The sequence below is a fragment of the Crotalus tigris genome, unplaced genomic scaffold, assembly GCF_016545835.1.
Source record: "Crotalus tigris isolate CLP2741 ecotype Arizona unplaced genomic scaffold, ASM1654583v1 scf7180000019068.10715455, whole genome shotgun sequence".
Lineage (NCBI taxonomy): Eukaryota > Metazoa > Chordata > Lepidosauria > Squamata > Viperidae > Crotalus > Crotalus tigris.
In genome coordinates this window covers 6006185-6030544 of record NW_024097358.1, presented here as the reverse complement: position 1 = coordinate 6030544, position 24360 = coordinate 6006185, and the positions used below count along the sequence as shown (strand labels likewise).

The 24360-nt window shown below is 41.3% G+C and overlaps 1 protein-coding gene across 1 annotated transcript in view; it reads left to right on the top strand.

The window, feature by feature from the left end:
- Window positions 1-24360, top strand: part of SEMA6D (semaphorin 6D) — a 282445-nt gene that overhangs the window by 89964 nt on the left and 168121 nt on the right. The window contains exon 2 of the mRNA XM_039359368.1: window positions 9909-9971. The gene's annotated coding sequence lies outside the window, so the exon portion shown is untranslated. The remainder of the gene's footprint in view (window positions 1-9908; window positions 9972-24360) is intronic.

Here is a 24360-nt window from a genome sequence, read left to right as displayed (position 1 = left end):
CTCTGGCTTTGCGGAGTGCACGCTTCTCTTGTGTCCTTCTGTGTTCATATGTCTGGCAACAATAGGTGAGGTATTAATATACATTGCAAGTCCGTGTATGATATACCAGATGCTAAATAAATCAGTTTTAATTAAGTCCCATTATTTAACATCTGGCATCTCCTGATAGATGGAAAAGCTTCTATCTAAAACCTTAGAGAAGTTCTGAAGTCCATAATGACATTTCTAAGCTAGATGGGCCTTGAATTGTTCTGAAAGGAGGCAGATTTTTATGGCCTTGTCCATTTCCCTCCCTTGAGGATTTTCTTCTTTTATCCTCTAGATCAGGGGTCTCCAAATCCCCAAATCTTCTAGATGGGTGGTCTTCAACTCCCAGAATTCCTCAACCAACCTTAGGAACCTTAAGACTTGTGGACTTCAGCTCTGTTTGGGAGTTGAAAGCCACAACTCTTAAAGTTCTCAAGGTTGGAGACTTCAGGTCTAGATATTTTATTGAGTACTCTCAGTAGATTTATTTGTATCTTTTCTGGATCCAGAGAATTCACCATCGTTATTCTGTTGAGTTTCTTTCTTCCCCACTCATCAAAGGTCTTGGCATTTATGTGTCTTGATCTAGTGGATATTCTGTTTACATCATGATCATGGAATAACATAATAGGATTTTACCAACAGAAAATACACTCTTGTCATGAGGAACATATTCAGAGTTTCTGTCCATCTGCATAGGAAAGTATTAGTTTTTAAATCGGATATTAACATCTCAATGATATTTTAATGTCAATTTAGCTTCCAATAACATCATGCCTAGTTAAGGCAGTCAAACTTTCTTATGAAGGGGAAACTGCCAGCTCCCCACTCCTGGCCACATTAAAGGTTTAGAAATTATAACAGGAGAGGTCAGTCTGCAATAAATTGAAGAGAATCAACTGACGGGTTAATATTTTTCCTTGATTTTGTTATACATGGCTAATGCATTAGCACAAGTGTTGTTCGGTACAGCATGCAGACTGGCACGGATCATAAATCAAAGGCTGCATACATTTATGTAATTAAATGAACAAACATAAAATATTCATTCTGGTCACTCTCCCAGAGGTCAAGGGGTTAAGGAGGAAACAATGACAAAGGGTAAAAAACATAATGTTAATACTGAGCTCTGCAGCACTTCTAAATAAGAGTCTTCCAGCTAAGTGCCTATCAAAGCAGATAAAAGAAAAAATGGTGTCTGTTTCCATTTGCTTTCAGAAAATAGAGGACTCTGTCGTTTCACAACCTAGAATTTGGTGCGTGGCGGTGGGGTGGGGTTTTGTACAAGTCTTCCTTCCTGCCCAGGTCTATTATTTATACATGGCTAATTCAGAAGAACAAAGGGATACGATAATGGGTCTGGAGGCTAAACCCTAGGATGAGGAAACACAAGGTCCAGGGGTTGGATGCGGCGCGCGACGTGGTTTCATGTGGCCCGCGAAGCCATCATGGAAACAGTGAGGGAACGGCCCCCGCTGCCTTGGCCCTGGCCCAGGCCGGCCGGGAGCCAATGTACAATTTTGTGGTGGCCATCTATGCCGAAACGCATTCAGTCTTAGCTCCACAAGGCTGTCTGGAAACAGCAAGGGACTGGCCCTTGCCACGTCAGCTCCGCCCCCTGGGTGCATGCTGGGGAGGTATCATCCTTTGTGGCCAGCAAAAGTAGGCAAGTAGGTCAGCAAAAGGCCCTCGCCTACTTCACATATCCGGCTTGATGGGCTTTGGGGAAGGGGTTTTAGCAGGCTCTTCCAATGGACTATGCTTTGGCGCTTGCCCTGGTCCCACCCCCTTCTGCCAGACACCCCCAGATCTGTCCCACTCCTGCCCAGGCCCCACAGGCACCCTTGACGTGAACGATGTAGAGCTGACCACACCCACCCAGTAGGCCACACCCACTCCAGCCACACCCACCCAGTCGGCCACACCCACCCTGGCCACACCTACCCAGCCCCCCAGAGGGCAACCGCAATGCAGATGCGGCCCTCAATGAAATTGACACCCCTGGTCTAGTCTAATGAAGAGAAGGACTAGGGGTGACATGAGAGCAGTCTTCCAACACTTGAAGGGCTGTCAGAGAGAAGAGGGGGCTCCACCTATTCTCCAAAGCACCAGAAGGCAGGACGAGAAGTAATGGGTGGAAGATCATTAAAGAGAGAACCAGCTTAGAATTAGGGAGAAATTTCCTCACAGTAAGAGCAATTAATTAGTTGAATACTTTGCCTCCAGAAGTTGTGGGTGCTGCCATTTATATAGAACAGTAGAGGATCTTCTGTCATGGGAAGGAGACCTCTGAGGTCTTTCCCAACCGTATTATTCAATGTTCTATACTCTAAGGCAGTGATGGCAAACCTTTGAGAGACCGAGTGCCCAAACTGAACCCAAAACCCACTTATGCATCGTCGAGTGCCGGGTGGGTGTGGCCCATTGGCTGGGTGTGGCCCATTGAGTGGGTGTGGCTGCAGTGGTAACGGCAGACTGGGTGGGACTAAAAAATTCAATCAATCAATTTCAACTTTGCAAGATCTTTTTTTTTCCCGCAAGAAGTTGAAATTGACTGATTGAACCTTTGTTTGTTTGTTTTTGCACATGGTGGCGGAGGCCTAAAGCAAAAAGGTTTTATAAAACCCAGCTGAAGGCCTAGGACTGGGGCGATGGCGCACATGCCCACAGAGAGGGCTCTGAGTGCCACCTCTGGCACCCGTGCCATAGGTTCGCCACCACTTCTCTAAGGAATCACTCAAGGAAGAAACAGTAAGGACTATACCACACTGTATGGCTATGAAATAAATGAAATGATTCCATTTGTTCCACGTTAGTTCATAACATTGTGCTTGAATCAGCTGATTTAAGCTGGCACTATCCAGTTGGTTTATAACGGTAAGTTTCAGAGTTTCCAACATTCAAATTGGGACTTAGTTGTATTTCTGCCTAATATCTGCCATGTCCCGGTGAATTTCGGAGGCACCTCATTTGTTTCAGGGCAGGGAAATAGTAGTGAAATAATCAGGTTGAAATAATTGAAAGTGGTAAATTTTGATTTACTAATATAATTAGGAAGAATCTGGTTTTTTTAAAAAATAAAACCCACTGGTTATTTAACTGATTGATTAGATTTTTTTTTTTTAAATCTGTTGCAGTTGTGTCTTTTGGCAGTTTACAAGGACGTAAAGATCCATAATGGAGTGGTACAAAGATAATTAAAATAGTTAAACTAATATTTAAAACTATTAGCATGGAAACAATTCTAGTATGGTAAGAGCTCCATTTTAACCTGCTTTTGAAAGACCAACAGGGACCCAGTGATGGGATTCAGCCAATTCGCAACAGTTCGGCAGAACCGATAGCTAATTTTTTGTCGCCCAGGCCCAGAAGTGGCATCCACACAGAGAACTGGCTGTTCACATATTTGAATCCCACCACTGCAGGGATCCGTGTCACTATGCCTGGGAAAGGATGTAAATCTTAGCTTGATGCCAAAACAACAAGAGTGTGGGAGAGACCAAAAAGGACATTTCTCAAAAAGAGGAAAGATCCTCTCTCTTGTTTGCCAGATGTTGAGAGCTCCTGAGAATTAAGTGGGAGATGCTCCAGGCAGGGCATTTGCCACAGATGTGAACTTCAGCCCCCAGAATTCCCCAGCCATCTTGTCTATGGCTGATAATGATGGGAAGTGAAATTAATACACTAGTTCAGGAAGATGGGTTTAAAATGAACTTCTGGCTCCAAGTCCTTCAAGATTGAAAGATTGATCAGAATAGTCAGGTTGGGTCTGAAAATGGACTGGCAGCCATCCCAATTCATTTAGAACAGTGGTGGCGAACCTATGGCACGCGTGCCAGAGGTGGTACTCGGAGCCCTCTCTGTGGGCACACATGCCGTTGCCCCAGCCTCGCCTCCATCCATGACCCCTTCCTGACCAGCAGCCCCCTGGAGGAGAGTCGCCCCCGAGCGTGGCCCACGCAAAGCAGCACAGCCAAGAACATGGCAGCCAGGCAGTGTAGACAAGACTCTGCCCTCACATCCCATCCCGCACAGTTGATGCTGCGGGACGGGGGCAAAAGGCGTGGCCGCCATGGCGCTGCTGAGCTGCCTGGGCAATCTGTGGTGGGCCCTGGAGGCAGTGAGTGGCCCTGCAGGCAGGTGGGGTGGGAGATGGGTTGGGGGCGGATCAGGGGCGGGGCAGAGGGTGAAGCAGGGGCGGGGCCAATTTTTGGGCACTCGGTCTCTAAAAGGTTCACCATCACTGATTTAGAACGTAGAATAATAAGTTGGAAGTCTTCTAGTCCAACTCCCTGCTCAAGCAGGAGACATTCTGGACAAATGGCCACCCAGTCTCTTTTTTGGACATTCTCAACAGGGGAAGACTGAACTCATCTCTACCCTAGAAAGGCAGGAATTGATTCAAAAGACTCAAATACCCACTGGAACCAACAAGAACATTCTTAAGTCATATGAGCATGAAAATTTAACTATCAAACATTCCCCTTGCACCATTTCCTCTTTTGGTATAAATTTTTAATAATGGGCCAGCCTTCGGGGAGATCCACAATTCTCTGCCACGTTCTTTAATCCTTATTCATTGGAAGCTGATTGTTGTCTTAACTAGTTTTGATGTAGAGTTACATCTTTCCTTACCTGCTCAGGTGACTTCCTGAGCAAATATTTAAAATGCTTTAGACTACAGTGTATTTTACCATATTAAAGGTGATGCATTATTAAACGTACTCATGTCTTCCCTATCTTCCCACATACTATCTGAATTGCAGAATTCCCCTCCTGTGTGCAGCTTTCATCTAGTCTTGTCATGTCAGATTTTGAGAATGGAGCAATAATGTGGTTTTCATGTTTTTGTAAAGGTAACTATATCAGCATACTGAGAGTTGCAGACGAGATTCTTTTCAAGATGCTAAGTTGCTATTTAAAATCAGAAGGGTCCCCACAGGTTGGAATGGTGTAAGAGTTCTGCTGAGACCTTTAAAAAACTTTGAACAGCTTTCTCTTCCTGATCATTCCCCTTACTTCTTTAAACCCCAACTTATTTTGAAGAAAAGTTCCTCCCCTTGTCGTTGGAGAGCAACTGTCACAATTGGGAGGAGGAATCAAACAGGGAATTAGCATGGACTCGTTACGTAAGCCCAAGAGGGCAAGGTCTGACTCCCTTTGAATGCCTTTGAATGCCTAATCTGTTTTTTCTCAGCCAAATCTGCCAGTTTGGGAAGATTCCTATGAAAATGGCATAAAACAATAAAGTAGCAAATTTGAACTCTATATGTGTGAGTCTTGTTAATGCCTGACATATATGAAGCTATCTCTAGCAGTGTAGACAATTGCCCAGGTAACTCAGACTTTTTCAGTTTGGGAGATCTACAGAAGTTTTAGATCAATCCCTGTTTCTAATCCTGAAGCATAGTCAGGGTCCCTAGATCTGGATCATCAACTTGGCTTTTCCTACATTGGGAAACGGGTTTGATTTGAGGCTTTGATAAGATCTACCTGCCTTACCTGCTAGGTGTTGAATGGGGTTGGGGGACAAGGTAAAAAAGTGGGGGGGGGGTTGGGGAATGAAGAAGCTGTATCACCAACATTTCACAACATTGCAGTGGGAAACCCAATTCAGGACTGTGTAGTAGAGACGTAGAGATGTTGTTACTAAGGATGAATAAAGCCAATTCAGATTAGAAACAATTCTCCTTTTTTTTTTTTTTTAGTGCTTCTCTCCCTGCAAATCAGTTACATTTCATTTTGGAATAGCCTTGACAAATTTCACAAAAAGATCATTTTGTGAGTGATTTTCATGCCCATTTTTGGTTCAACTGTAGCCACTTCCTCTCAGTATTATACTGTACGTACATATAAATATGCGTAGAGAGAGATGATTTTGGAAGCATTATATTAAATTATACATTTAACCACAGATTGAACTAGAGGAAAACGACACAATCCATTTTTTTTAAATACTTTTTTTTTTTAAATTTTGGAGAAAGTTTGTGTTTCATGCTGCCTTTCCTAGTTTCCTGGTTCCTTTGATGAACTTCGTTGGTAGAGGGCTATTTCCTGAATTAGTAAGTTAGTTATGGATTTTATTATAAAATAGCTGCATTTATGACAATGTTTTGCATAATTTGTTTTTTTAAAAAAAATACTGTTGTTATTTTTTTTTTACTTTGGAAGAAAGTTTGGGGGCTCTTTCTGCGTTTTTAACTGGTGTAACTGGTTTCCTAGTTCCTTTGACGAACTTTGTTGATAGTGGGCTGTATCCTGAATTAGTAAATTACTTATGTATTTTATTATAAAACAGCTGCATTTATAACAGTGTTTTGCATAAAGGCTCCTCATTCCTGACAATAACTTATTCTCCCTTTGAAATACAGCTCCTTCTGCCAGTTTCCCCAATGGAGGTTCTCTTCTCAACCCCCCCCCCTCTCCATTTACTATCTGTTGCTAATTTTTATTCTGAAGTCCACAGTCTATTGCAGTGGTGGCAAACCTATGGCACGGGTGCCAGAGGCGGCACTCAGAGCCCTCTCTGTGGGCACGCGTGCCATTGCCCCAGTCCTAGGCCTTCAGCTGGGTTTTATAAAAGGAAGGAAGGAAGAATGAGAAAGGAGGGAGGGAGGAAGAAAAGGGGAAAGGAAGGAAGGAAGGAAGGAAGGAAGGAAGGAAGGAAGGAAGGAAGGAAGGAAGGAAGGAAGGAAGGAAGGAAGGAAGGAAGGAAGGAAGGAAGACCCCCAAGTATTATAAGTATGCTTAGTAGGCAAGGAACCCAGGAGGATTGTCTGTGTATTCTTTACAAAAGCTTTCTTTTCTTTCGTATTGAAGTGCTATCCAGTCCATCAAGAGAAACGCAGAAGTCATAGGGAGACTGACTCTAATCCACATTTTGCAACAGTTCTCTAAACAAAAGGTTCTCATTGAGCAACCAGTGATGAAAAAGTACTTTGATGGCCAATCCCAATCCTGGCATTGATGGCCTTTGATGGTCTGTACAGCAAAGGAAAGCTGAAGTACAATTGTAAGCACAGTCACGGTTTCACGCAGTAACCATCTCACCTAGTGACCAAGGGGCTAGTCCAAGTTGTGATCGCTAAATGAGGACTGTCTGTTCAAAGTTCAAAGTTGCAACGGCACTGAAAAAAAGTGGCTTACAACTGATCCTCGCATTTATGACCATTGCAGCATTCCCTACAGTCATGTGTTCAAAATTCAGGCACTTGGCAATGGGCATGTATATCTGGTGGTTTGCAGTATGCCTGGATCCTGTGATCACTTGGGACGTTCCCAACTGGCTTCCGAAAAAGCATCATCAAAGGAGGAAGCTGAATTCGTTTAATAAATGCGTGATTTGTTAGCTCAGTCATGGATTTGGAAGAAAAACTACACTTTCCACTTATGACAGATTTTAGTCTAATTATTAAGGCCCTTCTATAACCACATCCCAGCTCTGATTTTCATCTGAGCCTCAGGGAATGATGAGGATTCCTGCCACGAATTATACAATTAAATATCAGCTTTCTGCAGCTTCCAGCATTTTCAATCAAGCAACGTATTTTTTTTTTTACTTCAAATTACCCATGCACTCTTTTGCAGCTTGATAACACCATGCCACGATGCAATTGTGAAGATTTGATCTATAATTGCATCAAGATTTTCTTTTTCTGAGAAGTTTTACCAGGCTGCAGAAATCAACAATACGCTAAAATAATTCTGATGAAACATATGTTTTTTTTTTTGTTTAAAAAAAAAAACAAACTCAATTTTGGAGGCATAGAGTGGGATATTGGTAAATGCAAGGCATATACAGTATGTACTAGCAAAACTTTAAATATTCTATATGGGTTCCAAATATGGTGTTGATGTAGGACATTCTTGAAAAAGAATATCTCTGCATAGCATAGATCAGAGGCCCCCAACCTTTTGGGCACCAGGGACCGATTCCGTGGAGAGAGGTTTTTCCATGGACCGGAGAGCGCGTGGTTTTGTGTGCTGCCTGCATCCCGCGGATGGGGTTTTGCTTGTTTGTGCAGACTGGTTGCTGGCATGCTGCAGCCCGTTACTGGTCCATGGACCGGGGGTTGGGTACCTCTGGCATAGAGTATGTTTTCTTCAGAGCAGTGGGTCACAGCCCCCCTGGGCCCACGCTAAGCATGGCCATTGAATGATACGCCGCAGATCCCTTTCCAGAAAGGAGACAAGGTCAAGATAAAGTAGTAAGACCTGGACAAAAACCAAATTTTGTTCCATGTAATTTAGATTAACTTTTAATTAAAAAGCAATTACATTAATTAAGTGCAGTTAATCTAATCATTCCCACGTATTTAATCACTTTCCCCTTCTGCCGTATTAAAAATTAAAAATTCAGCTGTAGTTTGTTTGGGGTTTTTTTTTTTGACAGGTTCTGGGGCTCCACCCAAAGCTTTTGGGGTAGAGAGATCGTGAGTCCAAATCTAGCTGATGAGCCTGTGTTTTAAAGGGTGTTATTGGATGATTATGATTTGAACTTTTCTAAACTGCGCCGAGTAATTTTTTAGCTTAAGAAAAAGCTTCCAATGGAAGAAATTACTCTCCTTTCCCAGAACCAGGCAACCTCTTTAGAAATGTTAATTAAATAACTGGTATTTTATATATACGCTTCATTAATGTTAGATTAATATGTAATCTTATATACTTTATATATGTGTATGTGTGTGCACGTGCGCACGTGCTTCATTAATCTTAGATTGGTCATCGGAACCCTTAACTCCCTGTATTGACCTTTAAAAAAATTTTTTTAATGCTCTTTATTTAAACTAACCATGCCGTGTTCTGTTATTCCTGCTTAGTTGGATGGTTGAAACTGCATTCATGAAAATTCAATGCTTCTATTCAGTCAGTGCTGTGGGCAATCCATAGTTAAGATGTGGAAAGGCTGGATTGTCCATTCCCAATTTAACAGTTTTCATCCTTAAGCTTGTCATGGTGATTTATCTACAGGTGGTCCTCGACTTACAATCCATTCATTTAGTGACTGTTTGCAATAAAAACAGCACTGGCAAAAAGTGACTTTATGACCTTTTTTTTCACACTCACAATTGTCACAGCATCCCCGTGGTCACGTGATCAAAATTTGGCAACTGACTCACATTTAAGGAACTGTTGCTGGAATCGGGTATGCCTACTTTAATGAAGAGAAGGACTAGGGGTGACATGATAGCAGTCTTCCAGTATCTCAGGGGCTGCCCCAAAGAAGAGGGAGTCAGGCTATTCTCCAAAGTGCCTGAAGGCAGGACAAGAAGCAATGGATGGAAACTAATCAAGGAGAGAAGCAACCTAGAACTAAGGAGAAACTTCTTGACAGTTAGAACAATTAACCAGTGGAACAACCTGCCTCCAGAAACAGTGAATGCTCCAACACTGGAAATTTTTAAGAAGAGACTGGACAGCCATTTGTTTGAAATGGTGTAGGGTTTCCTTCCTGAGCAGGGGGTTGGACTCGATGACCTCCAAGGTCCCTTCCATCATCATGATCATCATCATCATTATTATCATGATGATGATGATGATGATGATGACAGTTGCAGTGTCCCAGGATGATGTCATCTCCTTTTGCCACTTTCTGACAAGCAAAGTCCAGGAGGACGCCAGATTCACTTAACGACCATGTGACTTGTTTAACAACTGCAGCGATCCACTTAACAACTGTGGCAAGAAAGGTCATAAAATGGGGCCAAACTCCCTTAAGAACTGCCTTGCTTAGCAATGGGCTCAGCTGCTTATCGTAAGTTGAGGACTGCCTGTGTTATTGTTCGTACGGCTATTTCGTAAGTTGAGCTGTTAAAATATCACACGCACCCAAACGCACACATTAAGTCTTTTTCTTTCTCTCTTTCGCCTTTTGTTGACAGGCTGCCCGATTTGAGCCGAAGACAACTTGTTTGAGACCTCCCCAGCCGACTCCTGAATCCATGGTAAGGGCTGCAAACATTTGCCGTATTAAATATTCTCAGGTTGTTTGGAGGAACCAACAAACTCCCTTCCTGCCAATCATCAGGCTGTTTAGACAAGGAGAAAGCAAAAACATTTCTTCTCGGTAGAAAGACGTCTGTGTCTGTCAATCCTTAATATCTCCCAAAGATGTCAAAGCAGAAATGTAATCATTCAGATATCAACAAGCGGGAATCTCCCGGGGAGGGATCAGGTGCTTCACGGGGGATCTGCGAGGATTAAGAAGAGCTGGCGGCTGGTCTTTCAACAGGCAATCTAACTTCAGTAATTACGGATGGATGAACATTTCCATCCGAGGGCTCAGAAAATTCCTCCTGGATAAATGACTTCACTTGCCCGTCCATTCACACTTCACTCCGTCCTTTATGTGGTTTTGGAATTCATGCCTTAATTTATTTTCTCGCGACCAGAAAGGACTTCAATGAGGCCATGATGGATGTCGGCATTAAATTGGATACCCCCCCTTTTTTAATTAAGTTCATCTAAATTTAATTTTGCAATTTCACTTCGGTAAACCTACCTGACTCTGGCTTTTGAATTTGCTTTTTTTTTTCCCCCTACCAGTGCTCACACATAATTGTAGCTGTGAAAGATTTACAACTGTAGAAAGCATTTCTGGACTATACGGGTTGCAGTCAGCATATGCTTCGTGGATGACTAGTAACTTGAGCAGTTAGTATCCATTCGCATTCCTGGAGCTGGTTCTTTTTTCAAAACAAAAACAAAACCAACTCGTATTAATTATTAATTTTTCTTATTAATGTTTTTACAGTGAGGAAAGACTCGGCGTTAGCCTAAATACTGTCTTCAATAATAAATTATTGCATTAAACCTAAAACCTGCAACGGTTTGAGGGTGAAGGTTCGTTCTCTGAGCTTGTGGGTTGGTTTCCGAACGTTTCGTTACCAGGCTAGGTAACATCTTCAGCGGAGTTTAAGGGGATGTCTTTGTTCTTCAGTAATTTCTAAGTAATTTCAGTAATTTCTAAGTTCTTCAGTAATATTTATTTATTTATTTATTTATTTATTTATTTATTTATTTATTTATTTATTTATTTATGAGACTTATATACCGCTTTAAGTGCAAGCACTCTCTAAGCGGTGTACACCAGTAAGCAATGTATATATATATTTACATTGCCCCCAACAATCTGGGTCCTCATTTTACCTACCCCGGAAGGATGGAAGGCTGAGTCAACCTTGAGCCGGTGAGATTTGAACCGCTGACCTGCTGAACACAGTCAGCTAAAGTGGCCTGCAGTACTGCACCCTAACTGCTGCGCCACCTCGGCTCTTATATAAAGTTATATAAAGTTCTATGGCCAAAATTTCCATTGTTAAGCAGGCTGGTTGCTAAGGGAGCTATGGCTGATTTTACAACGTTCTGTGCCACAGTTAAGCAAAACAGTGTGGTTGTTAAGTGAATCACATAGTCACTAAGCAAATCTGGCTTCCCCCATTGATTTTGTTTGTCGGAAGCTGTCTGGGAAGACTGGGAGCAGCAATCACATGACCCTGGGATGCTGCAGCTATCCTAAATCTATGTTGGTTGCTGAGAATTTGGCTCATGTGACCACGGAGATGCCCCACTTTCTACTCCAAAACAAAATGGAAGGTTAATTCATAAGGTAGCCCTCTGACCTGGAAATCCTTCAGCTAAATTGGATTTGAAAGAATCTGTACAAATAAGAGTTTCTTTTTTTTCCTCCAACTTTCTTTTAAAAGGGCCGGTCTCTAAGAAAGCTCTTGTAATGAAACATTGGGTAAACACGTTGTGCTTTCCCAGACCTCCATATATTAAATTAACTGCAAAGCTGAGCAAGTTTACTTTTCTTTAAAAAGTTTCTAAAAAGGAATACTTAAGGAGCTCATTTACTCTACTGTAAGGGAGGGGAAAGGAAGAGTAAGGGCCAGGTTCCCAGCAGGGTGAAACGTATCTGAGCTTGAAAACACTTGTGTAGGAGTCTGAACGAGATCAAGGAAAGGAAAAATACTTGGAAAATGCAAAATGACAATGTTATGTTATTCTTCAGTTTGCATTTTGAGACAATAGCCACGTGAATGCTTATGCATGCATGCATGCATGCGTGCACACACACACACACACACACACACACAGAGAGAGAGAGAGAGAGAGAGAGAGACAGACAGACAGACAGACAGACAGACAGACAGACAGACAGACATTGGGAACCATTATGTTAAACCTCCAAAGTTTTAAGAATCCCTAATGGGCGTCTGCCAGTGCAGTTGATCCCTGCTGGGCATGGGGGAATGTTAACCATGTTAATATAAAGGGGGTTATTTAGGAGATCCAGTGAGCTGTGAATTATTGCCTCAGTTGTCACAAAAAGAGGGGAAAATGAGTTGCAAAGAAGAGTGGACGTGCATTGGGTTCTGAAAAGCTTTGGGAGATTTTCTTTGGTGATAGGAGAGAAAACTCATATGTACTTTTCAGTGAACAGAAATATTTGTTTTGTCAGATTGCAGAGCTGCCATCCCACCTCAATTGCTTTGTAAAATCCATTATGGAAACAAAAGAAGTCTATTTTTACGCCATCTGCGATGCAGAGAGGGGAAGAAAATGGGCCGAAAAGCCTGCTTTTTATCTGACGAGTTTCTAATATTTGCCCACTTGCTAAAGTTAACATCAGAAATGCTAATCCTGCTCTGATGCCAACATTTGGGGCTGGGCCCTAGAGATTCTTTTTAAAAGAGGATGGTGAAAAAAATCAAAGGACTTTGTTACCATAAAATACTAGCTAGATGGATAGATGCATAGATAGATAGATGCATAGATAGATAGATAGATAGATAGATAGATAGATAGATAGATAGATAGATAGATAGATAGATATGGATAGAGATGGATGGATGGATATAGATGGAGAGAGGTACAAGATGGATGGCTAAATGGATAGATAGACAGATATGTATGGAGAAGAGAGAGAGAGGGACAGATGGATGGATATGGATGGAGAGAGAGACGGATGGATGGATATAGATGGAGAGATAGAGGGACAGATGGGTGGCTAAACGGATAGATAAACATACAGATATGGAGAGAGGGGGGATGGATGGATAGATATGGATGGAGAGAGAGAGGGACAGATGGATAGAAGGATATAAATGGAGAGATAGAGGGGCAGATGGATGGCTAAATGGATAGACAGACAGATATGGATGGAGAGAGAGAGGGCAGATGGATGGTTAGATATGGATGGAGACAGAGGGGGACGGATGGACAGATGGATGGACACATCTGCGAGAAAACAACCAATCTCAGAGAACACCAAGGAACCCACAGGAAGGTTGTTTTCTTTGATAACATTCCTTCCCGTTATATAACAACAAGAAGCAGGTTCATGACTATCTACCGGTCACTCAATATCAGCCCAGCCTACCCCACAGAATTCACATAGTGAGGAATAGAAATGGAGAAGAGAGAATTGTGTATCCTATAAAGCCTTCCAAAAAGAAAGGTAGGCTATAACTTTAACAAAAAAGAGCAAGTAGTATTGACTTCCTGTGAAGTATAAAGTTATATTCGCATGATAGTTGTACTATATTAACATTCCTCTTTTCTTTGGGGACTTAGGCAGGAATAGGTAGTTGCCTACGTGGGTGGAATTCCTGCGTGGTGAATCTAGAATCCTTGCACTTCCACAAGGATCCAAGTTCAGCCCCTCTGGATTTCCGTTGACTCTTATTTAGCGCCCATTTCGTACTGACCATTAGTTGACCAGATTTTTGTGGATAGGCTTCAATAAATTGTTTATGCTGCAGTCTACACAAATGGTCCTGATTCTTTAGGCCTGAGACATATTTTAGCCATTATGAACTGTAATTATGATTTGTGGCTTAGCATGTTGTATGTATGAGTCTACCTAATGCAATTTATTCAGTAAGCCGAGATTAAGTAAACTGTGGCTTAGCAGGATGTGTGAGCTAAGTCATTACCCAAGCTGCTTCCTTAGTAAGTCTTAATTTCTATTACTCCCTGCTATGTACTCAGGTTAAGCCTATTGACAGGCAAAGAGCTGACATATACATAATAAATTAAATGACATAAGCCACTGAGCCATGCCTTTTAAAAAATGCACCCATTTCCATGCTTCGCTATTAAAAGACATTAATAAAAAAGCTTAATGGGTTTAGCAACCTAAGGATCAGTATCTATCAACATTTAAATATCCTCCTATTCTGTTAATGCAAGCGATGCATTAATGCAAAATTGAACACAGAATATTTGTACAGAGAACGACTGTGGGAAATTTTGCTTCAGGTGAAAATCCAGTATATTTTAATACATTTTCAGGATTTCAGCAGAATTAAAACAGTGATCCAAATGATGTGACTGCTTAATGACAAGAATTAAAAAAAAAAAGTTTTATCAATGAGAAGGCTAAGAGAACTTTTAGCATTACAGTATGTAAATACAATTAATTAAATGAATGAATGTGATTCAGGATGGAAAATAATTCGTAAATCAGGATTTAGGCTGGGAAGTGGTCCAATTAATATGTAGAGATTTAATGTTGGGAAGCAGCCGTCAATCCTTTATTCAATTTTAACCCAACTTGCAACATGTTAATAATAATAATAATAATAATAATAATAATAATAATAATAATAATAACAACAACAACAACAACAACAACAACAACAACAAACCAACTAATGTACAGCACAGCTGCAGTTATAACAGAATATCTGGGATGCAAAATCAACAAAAAAGAAAAACAAACAAACAGTGCACCAGAAAAATGGAAGGTTAGACTAGAAAATAAGATCAGCAAGTTAAGATCACATGCAAGCAAGCTAGAACAGATGAAAGAAAAGAAGCTGAAGAACAAGAAGACCAAAGAATACCTAATCAAGAAATACCACTTAGAAACAAGGAAGATCAAGGAAGCACTGAAAATAATAAAGCAACAAATAACAGCTATAGCCAGGAAAATCAGTAGATATGAAGCTCGAATTGCAAACTATAGGCAGAACCTCCAATTTCAATCCAATCAGAAACATTTCTACCAATCCATCAATGGAGAAACTGCAAGGAATCAGTCAGTACCTGACAAGGAAGAACCCAAAGAAATACAACAAGGATGCGGCTTGGTTAAAAGAGGTGGATGCAAATAAAACAGAAGTTGAAATGAAAGAACTAGTAATAACAACAAAAATGGTAGAAAAAAGAGCAAAGAAAATCAAAAATTGGTCAGCACCAGGTGAAGATGAACTGCATGGGTTTTGGTTGAAACATCTAACTGTTATACACCCACTCATTGCCAAGCAGTTCAACAATATACTACAAGGAGGAGAAATTGAAAAGTGGCTAACAACTGGGAAAACCTACCTAATAATGAAAAATCCAGCAAAAGGGGCAACACCAGGTAACTACAGGCCAATTACCTGCTTACCAACAACTTTCAAATTACTAACTGGTGTAGTAGCTGATGCAGTACAACAGCATCTAGTTGAAAACAATCTCTTTCCACCTGAGCAGAAAGGAAACCGCCCCAATAGCAGAGGAACAAAAGATCAACTCCTAATAGACAAAATGATCTTGGAAAACTGCAAGAGAAGGAAGACCAACCTGAATGTGGCATGGATTGACTACAAAAAGGCATTTGACTCTCTGCCACATGATTGGATAATAAAGTGCCTAGAAATAACAGGAGTCAGTAGAAACATCAGAAAATTTGTGCAAAGATCGATGGCACAATGGAAGACACAGTTGCAGATCAATGGTGAGAGCTGGGAGAGGTTAATATCAAGAGAGGAATATTTCAAGGAGATTCATTATCACCATTACTATTTGTTATTGCACTGTTTCCTCTGTCAACAATACTGAATAACTCAGGACATGGCTATCAAACATCAAAAACATCTGCCAGACTATCCCACCTCCTTTACATGGATGATCTGAAGCTGTATGGAAAAACATCATCTGAAATAGAATCGCTGCTCAAAAACTGTCCGTATATATAGCCAAGATATTGTAATGGAGTTTGGCTTGGACAAATGTGCCACACTTACTATCAAACAAGGAAAAATAGTGAAAACTGAAGGAATCAAGATGCCCCACGAAAATAACATTAAGAGTCTGGATGAGGAAGAGTACTACAAATACTTGGGTATCCTTCAAGCTGACAACATCAAGCACACTGAAGTCAAGAAAAAGATTAGAGGTGAATACATCAAGAGAGTGAAGAAGATCTTAAATCCAAACTCAATGGAGGAAATACCATAAAGGCAATCAACACCTGGGCAATCCCAGTCATTAGGTACACAGCTGGAATAGTGGACTGGACTCAAGCAGAACTAAAAGCAATGGATAGGCAGACCAGAAAAATAATGACAATGAATCATGCCCTTCATCCACGCAGTGACATTGATAGACTTTATCTACCAAGGCAAATAGGTGGGCGTGGAATGCTACAAGTACATCAGATGGTTGAAGAAGAAAAAATGGCTTTGGAAGAATATCTGAAGAACAATGATGAAGATGCACTGAAATTAGTATATCAGGAAGGCTTACTAACTACTGGAGAGACCAAACTGGCCTACAAGAAAGACCAAATGAAGAACAGAATAGAGGCATGGGAAGACAAAGCACTACATGGCCAATACATGAAAAAAATAGCTGGGAAAGCAGATAATAATAAAACCTGGCAATGGCTAAGAGCAGGAAAATTGAAGAAAGAGATCGAGGGACTAATTCTGGCTGCACAAGACCAAGCCTTAAGGACAAATACATACAAAGTCAAAATTGAGAAGACAGCAACAGACAGTAAGTGCCACCTATGCAAAGAAGCTGAAGAAACAGTGGACCACTTGGTAAGCTGTTGCAAGAAGATTGCACAAACTGATTACAAGCAGCGGCATGACAAAGTAGCAACAATGGTGCATTGGAAGATCTGCAAAAAATATCATTTGCCTGTAAGCAAAAACTGGTGGGATCATAAAATAGAGAAAGTCATAGAAAATGATAAAATTAAACTGCTCTGGGACTTCAGAATTCAAACAGACAAGCACCTGCAACATAACACCCCAGACTTAACAATTGTCGATAAGAAAGACAAAAAAGTCTGGATAGTGGACGTGGCAGTGCCTGGAGATAGCAGAATAGAAGAGAAAGAACTGGAGAAGATAACAAAATACAAAGACCTACAAATAGAAATAGAAAGACTGTGGCAAAAGCAAGCAAGGGTAGTACCAATAGTCATAGGCTCCTTGGGTGCAATCCCGAAACAACTGGAGCACCACTTGAACACAATTGGCATTGACAAATTCGCTATTAGTCAATTGCAAAAGGCGGCCTTATTAGGAACTGCTTCCATCCTGCGACAATATCTGTAATACCATCAAACATCCATATCTGCCTATCCCAGGTCCTGGGTAAGGACTCGATAGGTAGACAAAATGCCAAATCCAGTCTGAACATCTGGCTGACTGTGCGATGATCGATAATAATAATAATAGTAGTAGTAATAATAATAAAATTGGAAGGGACCTTGGAGGTCATCAAGTCCAGCCCCCTGCACCGGCAGGAAACCCTATACCATTTCAGACAAATGTCCGTCCAGTCTCTTCTTAAAAACTTCCAGTGTTGGCACATTCACCGCTTCTGGAGGCAGGTGGTTCCACTGGTTAATTGTTCTAATGGTCAGGAAGTTTCTCCTTAGTTCTAGGTTGCTTCTCTCCTTGATTAGTTTCCATCCGTTGCTTCTTGTCCTGCCTTCAGGCGCTTTGGAGAATAGCTTGACTCAATGGAGGTTTTTAAGAAGAGATTGAACAACTACTTATCTGAAATGATATAGGGCCGTGGTGGCGAACCTATGGCACGCGTGCCACAGGTGGCACGCAGAGCCCTCTCTATGGGACGCACACCATTGCTCCAGTCCTAGACCTTCAGTTGGTTTTTATAAAACTTTTTCGCTTTAGGCCTCTGCTGTCATGTGCAAAAAAAAAAAAGGTCCAATCAATCAATTTCAACTTCTTGGGGGGGGGGGAAAGATCTCGTAAAGTTGGAATTGATTGATTGAACTTTTCAGTCCCACCCAGTCTGCCGTTACCACCGCAGCCACACCCACCCAATGGGCCACACCCACCCGACAATGCATAAGTGGGTTTTGGGTTGCAGTTTGGGCACTCGGTCTCTAAAAGGTTCGCCATCACTGGAATAGGGTCTCCTGCATGAACAGGGGTTGGACTAGAAGACCTCCAAGGTCCTTCCAAGTGTTATTCTTTTATAAACAGAGATCAAAAGTTCTGGTGAAGGAAACAGAATAAGAAACGGAGTTAGCCCTCCTCCCTAGCCTGCTTGCACCCAAGAAAATATTTATGATGCCATCAAGAAGATTTTCCTTTATTTTCCCCTTTCTCTCCAGACAAAACTCTGGAAAAAATGCCCTTATTTTGTTCATCTCGACATTCAAAACGGTAGTCCTTGTCTGGTGTTTAAATTTTTCTCATGCTGAAAGGTTGTTGACAGTTTAGGAGGAATGAAGTGAAAGGCAAGGATTAAAAAAAATAAAAATCTCTTTCATGCTGCCTAGAGAAATGAGGAAGGGTTTGAATTTAGCTTTTGCTTACGTTCAGGCAAAATTGGGTTTACTTGCTAATGGAAATCTATTTTTCCCTCATTAATTCTGTATGGATGATTAGAGTAAGGTCAGGCAAAAGGGTAAAAGTTGCTTGATCCCTGTCTGAAACGAAGTCTTAAAACATACAGGAAGAGCTGGGCCATAAAATAACTTCATTTACTGGACTCGGGATACCAAAATATAATAATAATTCACAAAAGGGAAAATGCTTCCTGTACTGTTCAAAAAAAGGTTTAAAATTCAGTATTCTAAGATACAAAAAGTGTTGCCTAATTTCTAAGCAAAGCAGTAAGAACTCTGGTAAATCTTCCTTCCTTCCTTCCTTCCTTCCTCCCTCCCTCCCTCACCAAAATATGACTTGACTTCTCTTCTCTTTTCTTCTCCTCTCCTCTCCTCTCCTCTCCTCTCCTCTCCTCTCCTCTTCTCTTCTCTTCTCTTCTCTTCTTTTCTCTCCTCTCCTCTCCTGCCAGAGATGACAAACCAAAGCCAAGGTCATTGCATTGCCATGTAACCAAACTAAGAGAGCACATGGTATCACTAAAGGCAGATGAAAACAATAGAAACAGTAGTTTAAATAGATAAGCAAATGTTTTTGTAAGAAGAAGCCAGTAAAATTGTTAAGTAGACAGATTATCTTTTGGCAGTGTTCAGATAAACAGCAAGACAGATCCCTAGATCTTAAGCAACATTAAACCCTGAGGTGGGCTGGCTTTAACTTAGCATATTGTGCAAACTGGGGCAGTTATGGTTTATTCAGCAAACCAGTAAAGTGTAGACAGAGTCCATGTTAGTATAATATGTGGAGTTGAATGTGAAATTCAATTTTTTAGAATAATCACCCCAGGAATGCAGTAGTGTTCCAACCCACATTAAATGGAATTGCACTTAAGAGGCCATAAATATAACCGAAGTGACTGCAACATCCATTTGAGTCAATAACCTGATTGGCCCAAGGTTACAGAAAAGTGTGCAAACATTTGATTTCCCAAAGCTTTTTATCAAGCCAGTACATTTTTTTAAAATCTGTCAACAAAGTAAAACCATCCAAGTCTAACAGGCACATGGAATGAATGACCTTTGGCCAGGAAAGCTTCTTTTTTCCAAAGTTCCCAGATCTGTTGTGTTTTGTCATCCTCACCACCAACAAACTTGCCAAAGGCAGCTTATTCAGTCATTTTATCTGCCCTCCAACCACCCCCACCTCCCAATCCACAGCCTCATGCAGAGCTGGGAGCTTCTAAAATGAACTTAATCACTGGAGTTGGAACTGAGCAAACACCTGCAGGTTTACTTCATGCAAAATCTACCACTGTGCAGGCTTCAACCAATTCTATCATTATGGCCCCGTTTCCAAGGTATTACCGTTTAAGCATAAAATTTGGCTCGCCGTACCTTCTTCTTTATTCATATATGAGCCTTGCACCACAGTCTTGGGATGGGGGGGGCAGGAGGGATAATTCAAATGGTTCGAGTTTTGCATTTTGCCAGCAGCTGTCTTGGGGGCTTCCTTCAGACGAAACCTTTTGAAGTTGGCTTTCAGCAATTAGATGTGACTGTTCGGGATGTTTTATGGGAGAAAGCAGAAGTTTCTAAGCCGCCATTGTGTGTTTTTACCCCATTTCTCCCTCCCCCAACCCCCTCCACAGTAAGTATTATTTATCATGTCTAATGACAGATTGATTTAAATTAGCTCTGGCTGAGGAAGCAGACTTTCCCTTGACAAGGAATAATTCAAGACGCATGGGGGGAAATGGTGTCGTTTACTCATTTGCCCTCCTCATTTTGTTCCACAAAATGCATGATTAAGATAAAGTAGATGATTGGAAAATGTACAGTTAAGAGGCATTTTCAAGTCTAAACACAAAGCTGAGGTCTGGGCACAAGAAGCAACAAGATTCTGCAGACTTGAATCCCACCGAAGGGAGGGAGGGATCTGTCTCGAATACTACAGACTACAAGAGCTTCATATGATCAGGTGCTCTTAGGGCAGGCCAGTGGCGTCCTTTATGGGGACTTTGGTGGTCTCTGAGCTTTGTGGTTTTCTTGCAGACTTTTCTGGACCCAGCTAGGTAACATCATCAGTGCTAGAAGGGAGTGGAGGAAGAGGAGGAGGAGGATTGTGGGGTCCTTGATGCTCTCTGGGCTATTTTCTTGCAGACATTTCATGGCCCAACTAGGTAACATCATCAGTGCTACAAGGGAGTGGGGTTTGTGGAGTGGAGGAGGAGGACTGTGGGGTCCTTGGTGCTCTCTGAGCTTCCTTTTTTTTTCTTGCAGACGTTTCATGACCCAACTAGGTAACATCATCAGTGCTAAAAGGGAGTCCCCCCCAGCTTAACCCTGAGCTAAAAATATTCTCTTCTCTTTGCGTTCTTTATCTCTGGCACAGGCAGGAAATAGTCCTAGTGGGAGACTCCAGTGCCACTTTGGTCCAAATTAATAGCCAGAGAAGACTAGGGATGGCTGGATCATCTCTATAATTTTACTAAAACCCAATTAGTGCGCGTATTTACCTCTGTCGAATGTTGAAAAATATGTAGTTCTTTCCAGCTATATTCCAGTGGGGCATGCTGATTGTGACACCTACAAATACAGATCATTTAGAAAAGTGGCACATTAGTTGGCCACTGTATCTGTGACCATATGTTTCCTGATCAGTTTTTAAAGCACTTGGGAGCTAGCCCAGGAAAGTTGGCCCTGAGTGACCTAAAATCCTCAGATGCAGATGGATGAAGATTTTGTTCAGGTTGTTGGAGGTAAGAGGTAGCAACAATAACAAAAAAAGCCCCACCAAATGGCTCCATAAAGTAAAATGTTCGTGGAAAAAGCCTGAACTTTTAAAGCCAAAACTGAGAATTGGAAAATGTACAACTAGCAGTTTTACAGATCCTAAACGGTACTGAGATAGTATCGTTCCATACTGGGTAACTTCCAGCATTAAGGAATTGCACAATGGCAATAAAATCAGGTTGCAGCAAGAATGAAAGACAGTCCACATTTTTATTAGACTAGACTGTCTAGAAAAACAAAGGTCTAGGGGGTGACATAAATAGCAGTATTCCAATATTTGAGGGGGCTGCCACATAGAAGAGGGGGTCAACCTTGTCTCCAAAGACCTGAAGGTAGGACAAGTAGCGACGGGTGGAAACTAATCAAGGAGAAAAGCAACCTAGAACTAAGGAGAAATTTCCTGACAGTGAGAACAATCAACCGGTGGAATGGCTTGCCTTCCAAAGCTGTGGGTGCTCCAACACTGGAGGCTTTTAAGAAGAGACTGGACAGCCATTTGTCTGAAATGGTACAGGGTCTCCTGCTTGAACTTGGACTAGAAGATCTGAAAGGTCCCTACCAACTCTAGCTAACAAAATGAAATTCAATGGTGAAAAAAGTAAGGTTCTATATTTAGGCAAGAAAAAACAAATGCACAGGTATAGTATAGGGGGTACCTTGCTCAATAGTAGTAACTATGAGAGGGACCTCGGAGTCCTAGTGGACAATCATTTAAATGGGAGCCAGCCGTGTGCTGCAGCTGCCAAAAAAGGCCAACACAGTGCTAGGCTGCATTAACAGAGGGCTAGAATCAAGATCACCTGAAGTGTTAATACCACTTTACAATGCCTTGGTAAGGCCACACTTGGAATACGGCATCCAGTTTTGGTCACCACGATGTAAAAAATATGCTGAGACTCTAGAAAGAGTACAGAGAAGAGCAACAAAGATGATTAGGGGACTGGAGGCCAAAACATATAAGGAACGGTTGCTGGAATTGGGTAGGTCTAGTTTAATGAAGAGAAGGATGAGGGATGACAGGATAGCAGTCTTCCAATATCTCAGGGGCTGCCATAAAGAAGAGGGAATTAAGCTATTTTCCAAAGCGCCTGAAAGCAGGACAAGAAGCAATGGATGGAAACTGATCAAGGAGAGAAGCAACCTGGAACTAAGGAGAAACTTCCTGACAGTTAGAACAATTAACCAGTGGAACAACCTGCCTCCAGAAGCGGTAAATGCTCCAACACTGGAAGTTTTTAAGAAGAGACTGAACAGCCATTTGTCTGAAATGGTATAGGGTTTCCTGCCTGAGCAGGGGGTTGGACTAGATGACCTCCAAGGTCCCTTCCAACTTTATTATTATTATTATTATTATTATTATTATTAACTCTGATATGCTATGTTCACATCATACAGTCCTTGCCTTCACAACTACTGTTTACCAGTGCTCATAAACAGATACCCGCAGCCTCTGAGCCCCAAACAAAGAGCATCTTTTGTATGATGTTTCTAGAAGGCTTTGATGCTTTATTCCACTTCCATCTCCTATACAGTCACTTTGAGAAGCAGCTGGAATATTTCGAACATCTGGGATGAATGTAGAAGCTGCCAAAGAAATGAAGAATCATAAACCTTCCCTTGATTAAAGCCAGTCCTCTTATACAGACATTTCAAAAACAGCACAAATGAACATTGGCTTGAAATGTGTTACTCCAAACAGGCCTTGCAGATAGTTTTCTCCTTCGCTTTCTGACACCTAACATATTTTCACAGTTCCAAATGAATTTTTGGAGAAAAAAAAGAGAGATGCCTAAAAAAAAGGGTGATAGGAGATACAGTTTAACTTTGAGACTTATTTTTCTGAACTAATAATCCTGGTCTGTGTAGCACCTTAAAAAGTGGAATGGAGAAAAAGAATATTAATTTATAAATTAAGGACATTAAATAATTTGACTCATTGATTATTCTTCATGGGAAATGAATACCACTGCTTATTTATTTATCTCTTTGGAAAATGTATTTATTTTTTGTTTGATTTATGTAGCCGTCCATCTCAACTGCATGACTCTGGCCAAAATTTTAAAAACTACAAAAAAGTAATGCTCAACACACAGAAACATAAAACTAATACAAATTAGCTCACAAAATCTACAACTAAGGTCCAAAAACAGTCGTCCATTTTAGAGAAGTAACTCTGGAAGGCTAACAACATGTAAACATGTTAATTGATTTTTTTTAGAAAAATCAGGCCTTTTAACCGCTTACGCGCTGCCAAAGAATGTTGAGTAGAATTGACATTGGATATGCACTACAGTGAAACCTTACACACACAAAAACATGTTCCTAGCTGGAGAACTGAGTATGAACCTTAGTTCTGATTATCCTCAGGGGAAAAATAATCTTCTGTAATTGATTGGGATATGATTAGGTCCCCGAAGAGTTTCTAAATGGGAATAAACAGAGGGAAAAGTTGGGGCCATTACATTAAAAAAAAAGTTAAAATTGGATGTTTTTCTTATTGCACTTGCTAAATAAGTTTATACCTCACCACCTTCCCTTGTTTTTATCACCTACCACTTAATTGGGAAGCTTCCAATTAGTGTCTATGGAGATTCTCCATAACCGTTGTTCCAAAGGCAAGTGGTCTTCCTTTGTTTATTCTTGGAAGACATTTTGTTTCTCAAGATGTCAAGAAAACGTGTCGCTTCGTGGATGAGAAGCGAATAGCAGAGAATGGTCCTCCCGCTCGCCTGACCGCCTGGCCGGTAAAGAGACCGCTGCCGTCCCACCCCTTTGGGGTCTGCCATTCTTACATCCACTGGTCTGCAGCGGCAGAACTGTAGTAATGGTGAAGTGCGGTCAGGGTAGGTGCACCAGGGTTGGGCAAAGGGTGTTTGATACCTCCTTTTATTATTATTATTAGTATTAGTTTTCTTATTTATTTATTTATTTAAGGTATCCAATTTAGTTATTTA